Consider the following 12402-nt stretch of genomic DNA (forward strand, 5'->3'; position numbering starts at 1 on the left):
GGTTGGTCACTCCTTGACCACAAGGGAGATGTCTTCCATCTTCCAGTCAGAATGGAATGTCGAAGGTCCAAGATATGTCTTTCAAAGATTCGTCCAGGAAATTTTAAGTCCTGGGGACACAGCTCCTATACTTATACTAAGAATGGGGGCTGGATTACCTGACTAGGTTCCTCCTATAGGTGGACCTGAGAAGGCGGTGGTTACTCCCCTTTCCCTTTGTCCAGTTTCACGCCAGAGCAGGGCTGGAGTGCCCCAGCAACTGGTTTGAACCGGGCTATGTATGGAGCACCTTGTGTGCCCCAGGCACTGTCTGAAAAAGCATCTGCTGATGCATCCCACCCTGCCCCAATACACAAAACCCTGTCTGGGGAGGTGCTGGCACCTCACTGGACAGGAAACCTATTGTCCACGCCTCCCCTGCCGGAGTTTCGTCCAGCAGCAGGAGGTCAGGCTCTTGTCTGTGGCAGCCGCATCCATTTTGTGATGCTGAGGCTCTGTTTAACTTTAACCGGGTAAAGCAGTAACTACATGTCTTCTCCCTCTAGAAGGGTGGAATGCTTCGCCCGCCGCCAGGACTGGCGGGCGAGGGGGTAGCATTCCAAAGTGTTTGATACTTTACACCACATGTTTTGATAAAGCCAAACCAAAGTTAGCATTAACCGCAAGGATTATAATGCACTTAAGAGGTTGGGAGGTTTGAGAGGTAACTCCCATCCCTCCTTCACCCTTCACCAGACAGAAGTTCAAAAGGGCTGTAGCCAAACCCCTTCTGTGGGACCTCTCTGTAAACAAACAAAAAGCGGGGCAGCAGGATGTCCCATCCATGGTATGACTATATCATAGAACAGCTATAAGGAGATGGTTCCGAAAGCTGCAGAGGGGCTCAGCTTATGCTAGGGCACCCTCTCACATAAAACTAAGCACTCTGTCTCCAGGATTGTCGAGGCCTACCATAGGAATGGCTTATAGTTGTATATGTGTCTATATGTAAAGGTAGATATAGGTATATTTTATCTAAGTAAGGGGTGATTACACCACCTTACCCAGGCTGTGTGTGATAGTTAGGCCTGACTTCTACAGGGCCTCCAAAACATTATTTAGGTGGATCAGGTGATCTTCCCAAGTAGAGCTAAAGACAGCAATATCATCTGGATAAGCTGCACAGTAGTCATCCAGACCTGAGAGGACTTGGTTCAACAACCTTTGGAATGTGCCAGGTGCATTTTTCAGATCAAAGGGCATTACCACAAATTGATAATGTCCTCCTGGGGTTGAAAAAACTGTCTTTGGCTTTGCATCGTCAGCTAGTCTGAGCTGCCAATAGCCAGCTGTCTGGTCAAATGTACTCAAAAACTTGTCAGATGCTAATCTGTCAATGAGTTCATCTGCCCTGGGTATTGGCTGGGCATCTGTCCTAGTGACAGCATTGAGGCCTCTGTAATCCACGCAAACCCTCATCTCTCTCTTGCCATCTTGGGTGTGAGATTTAGGCACTAGGACTACTGGACTGGCCAAGGGCTCTCTGAGGGCTCAATGACTCCCAAATCGAACATCTTTTGGACCTCTGTCCTGATACAGTCCCTGACATGATCAGGTTACCTGTAAATTTTACTTTTAACAGGCAGACTGTCCCCAGTGTCCACTTCATGAGTACACCAGGTAGTCTGACTTGGAGTCAGTGAAAACATATGTCTGTAGGACTCTAGAAATTGTCTGCGGTGCTGCTGTTGTTGGTCAGTGAGGCTGCCTGCCAAGGCTACACCATCAACTGAACCATCATCAGGGTTCTGAGAGAGCAGGTTTGGGAGAGGGCCACTCTCTTCCTCCTGTCCCTCGTTTGTAGCCATGAGCAAGCCCATGTCTGCACTGTCAACATATGGTTTCAATCTGTTGACATGAAGCACCCTGTGGGGGTTCCTGGGAGTTCCAAGGTCAACACAAATAGGTGACTTCTCCCTTCTGCTCAACAATAGTGTGGGGTCAACTCCACTTGACTTGGAGAGCTGCTGGGGCCACAGGCTCCAACACCCACACTTTCTGCCCTGGCTGGTAAACAGTCAGCACAGCCTTTTGGTCATGCCAGGCCTTTTGCAATTCCTGACTAGCCTCAAGGTTTTTGGAAGCCTTTTTCTTGTACTCGGCCATCCTGGAGCAGAGACCAAGTACATAGTCCCCAAAGTCTTGTTTGGGAGATTTGAGAGGTAACTCCCATCCCTCCTTCACCAGACAAAGGGGTCCTCTTACAGGATGCCCAAACAGAAGTTCAAAAGGGCTGTAGCCAACCCCCTTCTGTGGGACCTCTCTGTAAGCAAACAAAAGGCAGGGCAGCAGGATGTCACATCTCCGCCTGAGCTTTTCAGGGAGACCCTTAACTATGCCCTTTAAGGTCTTGTTGAATCTCTCAACTAGACCATTGCACTGTGGATGATAGGGTGTGGTGAACTTGTAGTTCACTCCACACTCCTTCCACATTGCAGTCAAATATCCAGACATAAAGTTTGTACCTCTGTCTGAGACAGCCTCCTTCGGAAAACTCACTCTTGAGAAAACTCCCAGGAGGGCTCTTGCCACAACAGGTGCTGTTGTGGTCCTCAGGGGAATAGCTTCTGGGTATCTGGTGGCATGATCCACTACCACCAGAATAAATCTGAGGCTGTTTGGGGATCCATTGGTCCAACAATGTCAATCCCTACACGCAGGAGCGTCAAAACTCCTTGGTATCCTTTGACATATGAGGCCAGTGAAAGTGAGGGACAAGCCTGTCCCAAGTCCTGTTCTGGCCAAGATGTCCTGCAAGGGGAATATCATGGGCTCGTGTGAGAAGGAAGCCCCTGAATGCCAAAGGTATGGCCAACCTCTTGGAAGCTCCAGACTTGGGGTCTGTAGCCTCTGAATACAGGAGCCCATGACCCCAGTAAAAATTGTGGGTCCCACTAGCATTCCCTGCAGCCTCAGCAGCAGCTTGCTGTCCAAGGGGTTCAAGAGAAGGGCAGTCCAACTGCGCCTGCCTCAGATCTGCCCTGGAGGGTCTCCCTGTCCCAAGAAACTAACCTGATCAGGCTCAAGCTCTTCTAGGACAGGTTCCTCCTGGGTCTCACAATCATCTTCATATGAAGGCTGATCCTCTTCCTGAGGCAAGGGTGAAGGCACTGCCTTAACCTTACTGCTTCTCCTCCTGGTAGGCAACTGGTCCATTGTTCCAGAATCCAGTGCCTGTTCAGTGTTGCAATTTCTGAACTGTAACCTAGTCACAGCAAGGACATGTGCTGATATCCCTAACATTTCTGTATGGGTCCTATACTCCACTTCAGCCCAAGCTGAAGTCTCCAGGTCATTGCCAAGCAAACATTCTACAGGGAGGTCTGAGCTAACCACAACCTTTTTGGGGCCAGTTACCCCTCCCCAGGACAAATTAACAATTGCCATACTGGGAGTGGTAGTTACATTGCTAGCATTGGTCACTAGGTAATTTTCACCTAGTATGATCTGTCCAGGGTCCACAAAGCCAGGCGTCACCATTGTGACACTAGCACATGTATCCCTTTAAGACTGAGCCACTTTGTCATTAATTAAACAAGTTTGTCTGTACTTGCCCAAGTTATTGGGGCTCACAGTAGAGGACAGAATTGTGTCCCCATCACAGATCAAAACAGCTTGAGTTGGTATTCTGACTAGGCCAGAATCCATCTCAGTTCCCAGGGTTAACCCTACTACAGCCTTCTGTTGAGAACCACCACTTGGAGCTGAACTAGGGGGAACGGTTGCCTTAGGGGCAATGGTGGCTGGAGCTGCCTCCTTCTTGGTGCAATCACTGGTTCAGTCAGTATTTACTTTACAAAACTAGCACCATGGTTTCTTTGGGCCTTCTTTCTTCTTAGATTGTTGGGAACCCCCACCATTAGAAGCTTTTAGGGACCTTGAGAAGATGTCTGGTCTTTTGTTTTCTCCCCACCCTTTTGGTCTTGCTTTTTCTGATCACCACCTTGGTTCTGTACCTTCTGCTTCACCCTGGTTCTGACCCATTTGTCTCCCTTTTTTCCCAATTCTTGGGGAGAGGTCAGCTCAGAGTCAACCAAGTGCTGTTCAATAACTGGTTTTGACAGTTGTTAAGAATTTGTTCTCTCATAATAAGGTTATACAATCCTGTATAGTCACTTACTTTACTGCCCAGCAACCAGCCTTCGAGAGCCTTAGTAGCACAATCTACAAAACCAGTCCAGTCCTGAGGCTGTGTCTTTTGGGTATCCCTGAACAGCAACCTGTACTGCTCAGTGGGTAGGCCAAACCCATCTATCAGAGCACTCTTCAGGACTAAGAAAGTGGGATAAGTACCACGTGAGAGTTAGAAAGCAGGCCTGGGACCTGTGGAATCGCTGGGGCTACCCTAAACAACCAAAGGTTAGGAAGTAGGAGGCCCACGGGAGACGCGTGCAGTGTCTAAACACAGACGCAGGTTACCATTGACTTTCTATGGGAAACAAAGAAGTTACAAATGTACAATTTAAGGACACTTCCGGATGGACTAGGATGGAACCCTTTTAAACTAGGACACTTCGAGAGTCACGACTCACGGGAGCACCGGAGTACTTGTGTTACCTCACCCAGGGAAGCCGGTTGCATGGGTGTCTTTTCGTGTCGGGTTTCGTCGTCGTTTTCTATGGAAAGCTGCAAAGAAGTGCTGCAGGCGACCAGAGGAAAAGTGTCCGGTGGATCCAAGGGTGTATCGGAAATGTGAAGAACCTGAAAGCAGAGGGGACAGAGTCTGGGTCACTAGCCAGTGACCAGGAAGGTACCAGGACGGAACCAGGCGATGTCGGGTGCATGAAGGTGAAGAAGGTAAGTTTGTCTCTTCAGCCACGAGGTCCAGGAGGCATCGACGATGACCAAGCTTTGGATTCGAGCTGTCCCACAATGGATCTAGATGACTGTAGTGTCAGTATCTGGATTGGACCAAACAAGCCTTGGCAACCGCAACCCATGCAGGATGTCAAGATTGGCTCTGTTGCAGACCAGCAAGGTCTGTGGTGCTTCTCCTTTTCAGGGAACCTGAAGCAAGCCTTGAGCAACTAGGTAAGCAAGTTAGATTCAAGATGGCATCTTCAGGGGGCTCACTAGTCAACAAGCAAGGAACCAGGAAGACACGTCAAGCTCAAATGCAAAGGTGGGGCCCACTGGACACTCGCGGAGTGTGGGGGCCTGGGCGTCAGTGCAAATAGTGCTCGGGCTGGGGTTTTTCGAACTCTAATGCACAACCTACTGAGGCTTCAGGAAAGAAGTGCAGGTAGCAAAATTCAGGATGTCCAAGATGTCCGGTCCCATGTCTCTCGTGTCCGCCACGGGTCTTAGCTTTGCTGTGGTTGTGGGTCGGGGTCAGAGAAGTCTGGAAGTCCATTCTTGAGTCACAGAGTCTTCAGGTTCCAACAGGAGCCTTGAAACTACAGACCAGCAAAGTTGCTGTTGGTGCCTGTTTGCACAGGGTGGTCACTCCTTGACCACAAGGGAGATGTCTTCCGTCTTTCAGGCAGAATGGAATGTTGAAGGTCCAAGATATGTCTTTCAATGATTCATCCAGGATAATCTAAAGTCCTGGGGACACAGCTCCTATACTTATACTAAGAATGGGGGCTGGATTACCTGACTAGGCACCTCCTATGGGTGGACCTGAGAAGGGGGTGGTTACACCCCTTTCCCTTTGTCCAGTTTCACGCCAGAGCAGGACTGGAGTGCCCCAGCAACCGGTTTGAACCGGGCTATGCACGAAGCACCATGTGGGCCCCAGGCAGTGTCTGAAAAAGCATCTGCTGCTGCAGCCCTCCCTGCCCCAACACACAAAACCCTGTCTGGGGAGGTGCTGGCACCTCACTGGACTGGAAACCTATTGTCCACGCCTCCCCTGCCAGAGTTTCATCCAGCAGCAGGAGGTCAGACTCGAGTCTGTGGCAGCAGCATCCATTTTGTGATGCTGAGGCTCTGTTTAACTTTAACTGGGTAAAGCAGTCACTACATGTCTTCTCCCTCTAGAAGGGTGGAATGCTACCCTCGCTGCCAGGACTGGTGGGGGGGGGGGGGTAGTATTCCAAAGTGTTTGACACCTTACACAACAGGTTTTGATAAAGCCAAACCAAAGTTAGCATTAACTGCAAGGATTATAATGCACTTAAGAGTATATGGCATGGCTATATCATAGAACAGCTATAAGGAGATGGTTCCGAAAGCTGCAGAAGGGCTCAGCTCATGCTAGGGCACCCTCTCACATAAAACCAAGCACTCTGTCTCCAGGATTGTCGAGGCCTACCATAGAAGTGGCTTATAGGTGTATATGTGTCTATATGTAAAGGTAGATATAGGTATACTATATCTAAGTAAGGGCTGATTACACCACCTTACCCAGGCTGTGTGAACAGACCTGTGGTGTCAGTTTGGAAGACCAGCCAGGGATGGCACAATACATGCTGCAGCCCCTGGTAGGCCTAAGGTGCACCTATGCCCTGGGTACCTAGGGTACACTATAAAGGGGCTCACAAGGGTGACCCAGTAACCAATATGGTATATACCTAAAGTACATGGTATCAATTTAGAGAGAGAACAGCTGGACTGTGGGTCTGATTAGCAGGGCCACAGCCAGACTAAAGTCGAAAAACCAGAGAATCACAGCAAAAAGTAGAGGTGACAATAGGAAGCAGACCCTACTCTGATACAGGGCGCAACACAAACTTTAAAAGGTTTTAAGGACGACCCCTAAACCAGCACGTCACAAGGCACTGTAGAAGTTCTACCTGGTCCAGTTCCACACGAAGTGCTTAAGAGACCACTACTGTTACCTAATGCATATACGGCTGCTGCATTCTTAAAACCACCAACTGTATTTGATACTGCCAAAAAACACAATACAAGCAATAGATAGATGGCAATGATAGAAACTCTCAAAGATTTCATTGATGCATTAGATGAAAAAGCTGATAAAAATATTATAAACTATTTGAGGAACGTGGCTGGTAAAGGGGTGAAAGAACCATGAAACAGATACCACAAGAAGGTGAAGTGACCTACGAACAACTCAAAACAGCTTTGAATGTCAAGTTTAATCTAGTGCCAAATGTGGATTATAAAAAAAAACACATTCATTCAATAGCGTCAGAGAGTAGGTGAGACCATCCATGAGTTTGTGGAGAGACTGGATGTACTGATGAAGCACTGTAAATTCAATTAATTTAATGATGAGAAAGCCTCATAGTAATCAACGGATGTCTGTCAGATTCCTTTTGACAAAGAATGCTGAAAGAAACTCCGAGTTTAGAACAAGTCCACAAGGCTGCGCATGCTGAGGAGTGTGCTGGTTGTCAAGCAACTGACATGGAGGCTGGATGTGCTCAAGGTGCCTCAGTCTTGAGCATGAAAAGTAAGCCACAGAACAAGGCTGAGGGACGCAATGCACTATCTCCACAGAAAAAGAGAATGTGTTACAGATGTGGATTGTCATTTCCACACAAAGGTAAATGTCTGACCATTGGATAAACATGCCTCAGCTGTGGTAAAGCAAAATATTTTGTGATGAATTGCAGGACGAAGGGAAAAGTAAGTGCGTGACAGTCTGAAGACACAATGGTCGACAGAACACTACCTCAGTGATGTTCGACACGCTCCCACACAAGGCCAAGCAGTCACACCAACTGAGGCAAATTGACACCAGAAGAAGTCAATTGTCATTTAAATAATCGACCAAAGAGTTCCAAAGTCTCAGGTTCCAGTGAAAGTGACATTTAAAATTGTGTGATATCGATATTCACTTCAGAAAGGCATGCACATGTGGGACTAGTCAAATGTGAGAAAAAACTCAAAGTGAATAAAAATTTACAGGAATAAGCACCAAACACATTCATGCACTGTCCGAAGATCACGCTAAAAGAAAATGGGTGTTCAATACCATTCATAATTGATAGAGGTGTACTGATAAATATCACTTAATTTGTTACTCAAACATGACATCATTGAATGCTCCACTTGAAGGACTGGGTTATTTAAGACCCAGCGGTGCCAGGGGACAACACCTGAAACCTTCGTGGGTTACCTGTTCCGGCGTACAAATGACAGAGACACGGGACACTTCCTTCGGCGTCAAAGATTCGAGGTTTATTTACTGCAGGGAACACAGAAGTCACAAGAAGTACAACGAGTGTAAGTTCGAGGAGACTGCTTCAAATTGCTACTGTGGATCGCTCCTTTTATACAGTTTTCTCCCATAGAGTTACATGGTACACAAAGGTTTATAACTTGGTTCCCATAATTATCCCCGAGAGGGGTCGCTTTGATGCATTCAAGGTCCGGGACATAAGTACAGAAACATTTGGCGGTTCCCAACTGTAAAAACCCATCTTCCCACCATTAGTACATTCCAATCAGCAGTAAAACAGATCGAAGAAGGAACAAGAACAGGTGTAGAGGAAGGCAGATACAGTGGGGGATCGGAAAGGGTGTAAAAGGGGAGGTATCAGGAAACACGAGCTACAGGCATCAAAGGGACGTGCCTAATGAGATGCACGGCTGAAACAATAGTCCGGTACGGCAAGATGAGCCTCGAGCGGGGCCATCTGCCTTACAGTATCATCACCCTCGTCATAAAGACAATTTCAAGGGACATGTGTCCTCCGCAAGAGTCTTGGGAATCCCAGGGTCGCGAAGCGGACAGCGTCCGTTCGCTAGCTACTTGAGGGCAAGAAACAAAATGGATGCCGTATCTAAGATGGAACCCGTGGGTACAGATGTATAAACCCACGAAACAGACGAACGGTTTATGTTAGCACAGCGAAACTGCGCACACCCACTAAACTCGTCATTTGCGGTTCGTAGATACCAGACTCGACCATATTCGTGCGAGTCGAAAAACACCACTTACGATCGTCACGGAACCTCAGACGCTCCTTTTGCCCTCATGTAGGCAAGCACTAGTCAGAATCATACTCGATATTCATCAGACCATCTAGATGTTGCTGTAACATAGCTCTGTCCAACCGAGTCCCTTTGGTAACAGGTGGCTGTCTTATACACGTTGTAGCACAGAGGCCACATAAGGCAGGACCACACTGCACACAAAGGCAACACGTGAACAGGAACGCCACAACAACTCCGACAATCATCAGAATCTTCCAACCCCAAGTCGACATCAGGCCCCAAAACCACCCAAGTAGCGTCCAATCCCCTACATCCACGTGCATGGATTCAGAGATCTTATGCAACTTTGAGATGGCTTGATAGACGGTCGGAGCGTTATCTGGAATGAAAATACAGCAGCTCCAATGGATCGCCTTACATACCCCACCTCGATCTGCTAAGATCACGTCTAAAACCATACGGTTTTGTAACGTCATAAGCCTTTCCGCCTGAAGTTCTGTGGTGATATTACCAAGGGCACTGGCAGTGATATTAGCTGTCGATTCCACCACTCGAGTCAACTGTCTCAGGTTCCTACTATTAACCATAGGTCCCCAAAACGGGAGGAAACCCTTGAAAAAGTCTCCTGCCTCTTGACCGGCAGTGTCCTCTTCGCTAATCACGCCTCTCACAACTCTAGTCTAGTGATAGTCTGCGTCTACAGTGAACGTCGGAGGCAACAAATTTGCGATAAAACATGAGCCCACAAAGTCGGAGGGCAACCATGCATACGCACGATCATGGCAGACAAAGTATGTACCCTTGGCAGCCAGAAACACAGGGGACGAGACCATCGGCAGAATGTAATTCTCGGTGCAAGCACTCTCTCCAAGTCGAGCTTTTGATCTTCGGCCACGACCCATTAGACAAAAATTACCAATGTGGGGTACGACCCATATCGGAGGCGAGCTTTTAAGCTGTTTTTCACTCGTGAGCGCACTATACTCGACCTTACTCAGGACCCTATAGGCTTGTACCTCTTCCTCTGGGATGAGCGACGGCTCATAGATATCTCTATCTAAATCTTCTATCGCTATAGACAAAGGTTTATGATACGAGCCAGGGCCAAAGTAGGGAGAACGTGGCTCTCGACTGGGGTAAGAATCTAGTGCGCTTCGAAACATTGTTTGGAATGCTCGAGCTGAACCCTGGGAACTATACGGTAAGACCAGATATGGAATTCCTTTATCCGTGGTATGTGGCATCAGCCCACACACCCAACAATTAGTAGTATTAACCACTAACTGGTGCTGATGAAGGAGCTGAATAAAGGAATTATTTCGGAATTCTGCACGTCTAGCCTGCTCGTGTTCAGGTAGGATATGGAAAGAATGAGGGGATGCAGTGGAGGTAAGTTTAGGGTCAGAAGTAGGAGTAGGTATGGCAGAAGGTAAGAAGTACGACATCATGTAATACACCCCACCCGCCAATAGTAAAGAAACAGTCTAAAGCAATACGAACATTTGAAACATAAAACATTTGGTACGAATAAGTTGTTGCAGTTTGAATCTTTGCGCCTGAGCTTTTTCCAAGTCCATCAGCTTTGAAAACGCCATCCCCTATGACCGTCTGCAACGTTTCTTGACGCACTTCGTTCTGTGTAGCAGTAGTCAATCCCCAGGAGTTCCCAGGAACCGACGGTCTTTAACCTAGCGTCAAGACCTACTAACCAGAAGGAAGAACACGCGCGGCCCTACGGCCTTTATTCACAATGTATATGCAAAATGTCTCTCAGCTGTGGAAGCAAAAATACAAATGGAACGAAACTCAATATATACAAGAATAATTACAATGATACGGGTGTTCAGACTGATCGTGGAAAACGGGAAATGCAATTGTCAAGGTACAAAACGAAATCTTTTATTTGTCCTTAGTGCTGGATCGCAAAAAGTATCGAGTTTTCCCAGGACGTGTATGTTCATCAAACAAAGGATCCGATGAGGGAACAGAGTCCTGCTGATCAGTCGAATGTTCCGATCTTGAGTCTTTTGGTGGCAAATGTTCAACAATGTCTTTCTGCTGGACTGAGGATTCTCCGACAGGTTGTGCGTCGCTAAAAGGTACAAACGCCGGCAATCCTTCGGATTCAGCTGAAGCAATGCCCCTCCTCACCCACGAGTCTGCCGGTAAAGGTATAGGAACTTTCTTCGTATGGGTGGCATGCACCCAATGTTTTCGGCCTTCTAAACGGACGGCAGTCCTCGTGGCAAGGAGGACCTGGTAGGGTCCAGTAAAGCTGGGTTCCAAGTTCTTCTTTCGGACAAAGTTGCGGGTGACCACCCAGTCCCCGGGTTGGAGCTGGTGGCCTGGACCCTCCGTCTGCGTCGGCAATGCTTCGTAAACCTGTTGGTGAATTAACCTCAGTTTAGCAGTCAGATCATGAAGATAGTCAATCAACATTGGATACTCAAGACTAGAGAACACACCCGGTCTAGGGACCCCCCAGACATTCGCAGGACGACCAAACACTATTTCATAGTGACTGAGCCCTACTCGGGAGTGTACGGTTGCCCTAGTTGACAGTAAAGCTAAGGGTAAAGCGTCAGGCCACGAAAGACCAGTCGTAGCCTGAATCTTAGCCAGTTTGAGTTTAAGGGTGCCGTTATACCCTTCAACCAAACCAGCTGACTGGGGATGATTGGCGCTATGGAATTTTTGATTAATTCCAAGGCCCTTACACACACTCTTCATCACACTCCCTACAAACTCACTTCCGTTATCAGACCATACAATTCTGGGCATTCCATAGCGAGGAAAGTATTCCTTCAGCAGGATTTTCGCAGTAGACAGGGCAGTATTGTCTTTGAGAGGGTAGGCTTCAATCCATCGGGAGAACGCGCAAACCACAACTAGAACATATTTCAGGTTATTGCATCTCTCCATATGGATGAAGTCTAGCTGGATTACTTCAAAGGGATATGAAGGGGGAGCAAAGTGGCCAGGAGGTGTAGGAGTTCCCTTACCAGGATTGTACAACATACATACCATACAATTCTTAACCAACCGTTCAGCACATTTCGTGATACCATCATTCTTCCACACAGGAGACAGCAACTTACAAATACCTTTCGCACTAATATGTGCTAACCCGTGTGCCATTGTCACAACAGCCAGCACATACGCATCCGGCAACATCCCTCTCTTATGTTCCGACAAATCAACCCAGCAACCATTCACATCCAGCTTTCCCGTACTCTCTTTCCACTTCGTCTTTTCAGTCTCAGTGGCCTTATTCTGAATTAATTTCACGCTCTCGATAGTGTCCTCACACATGCTAGTCTCTGTAGGCCACCTAACCGAACTCGTCACATACATTCTAGTGCTAAGGTTCCGGGCAGTCTCCTTAGCAATCTCATCCGCAAATGCATTACCACGACCAACATCATCCGTCACCTTACGATGTGCACTACATTTAACAATCGCTACCTGCTTAGGCAACGTAAGTGCATCCAAAAGATCATTCACAAGCTGTCC

The sequence above is a fragment of the Lissotriton vulgaris genome, chromosome 10 (genome assembly GCF_964263255.1).
Source record: "Lissotriton vulgaris chromosome 10, aLisVul1.2, whole genome shotgun sequence".
Lineage (NCBI taxonomy): Eukaryota > Metazoa > Chordata > Amphibia > Caudata > Salamandridae > Lissotriton > Lissotriton vulgaris.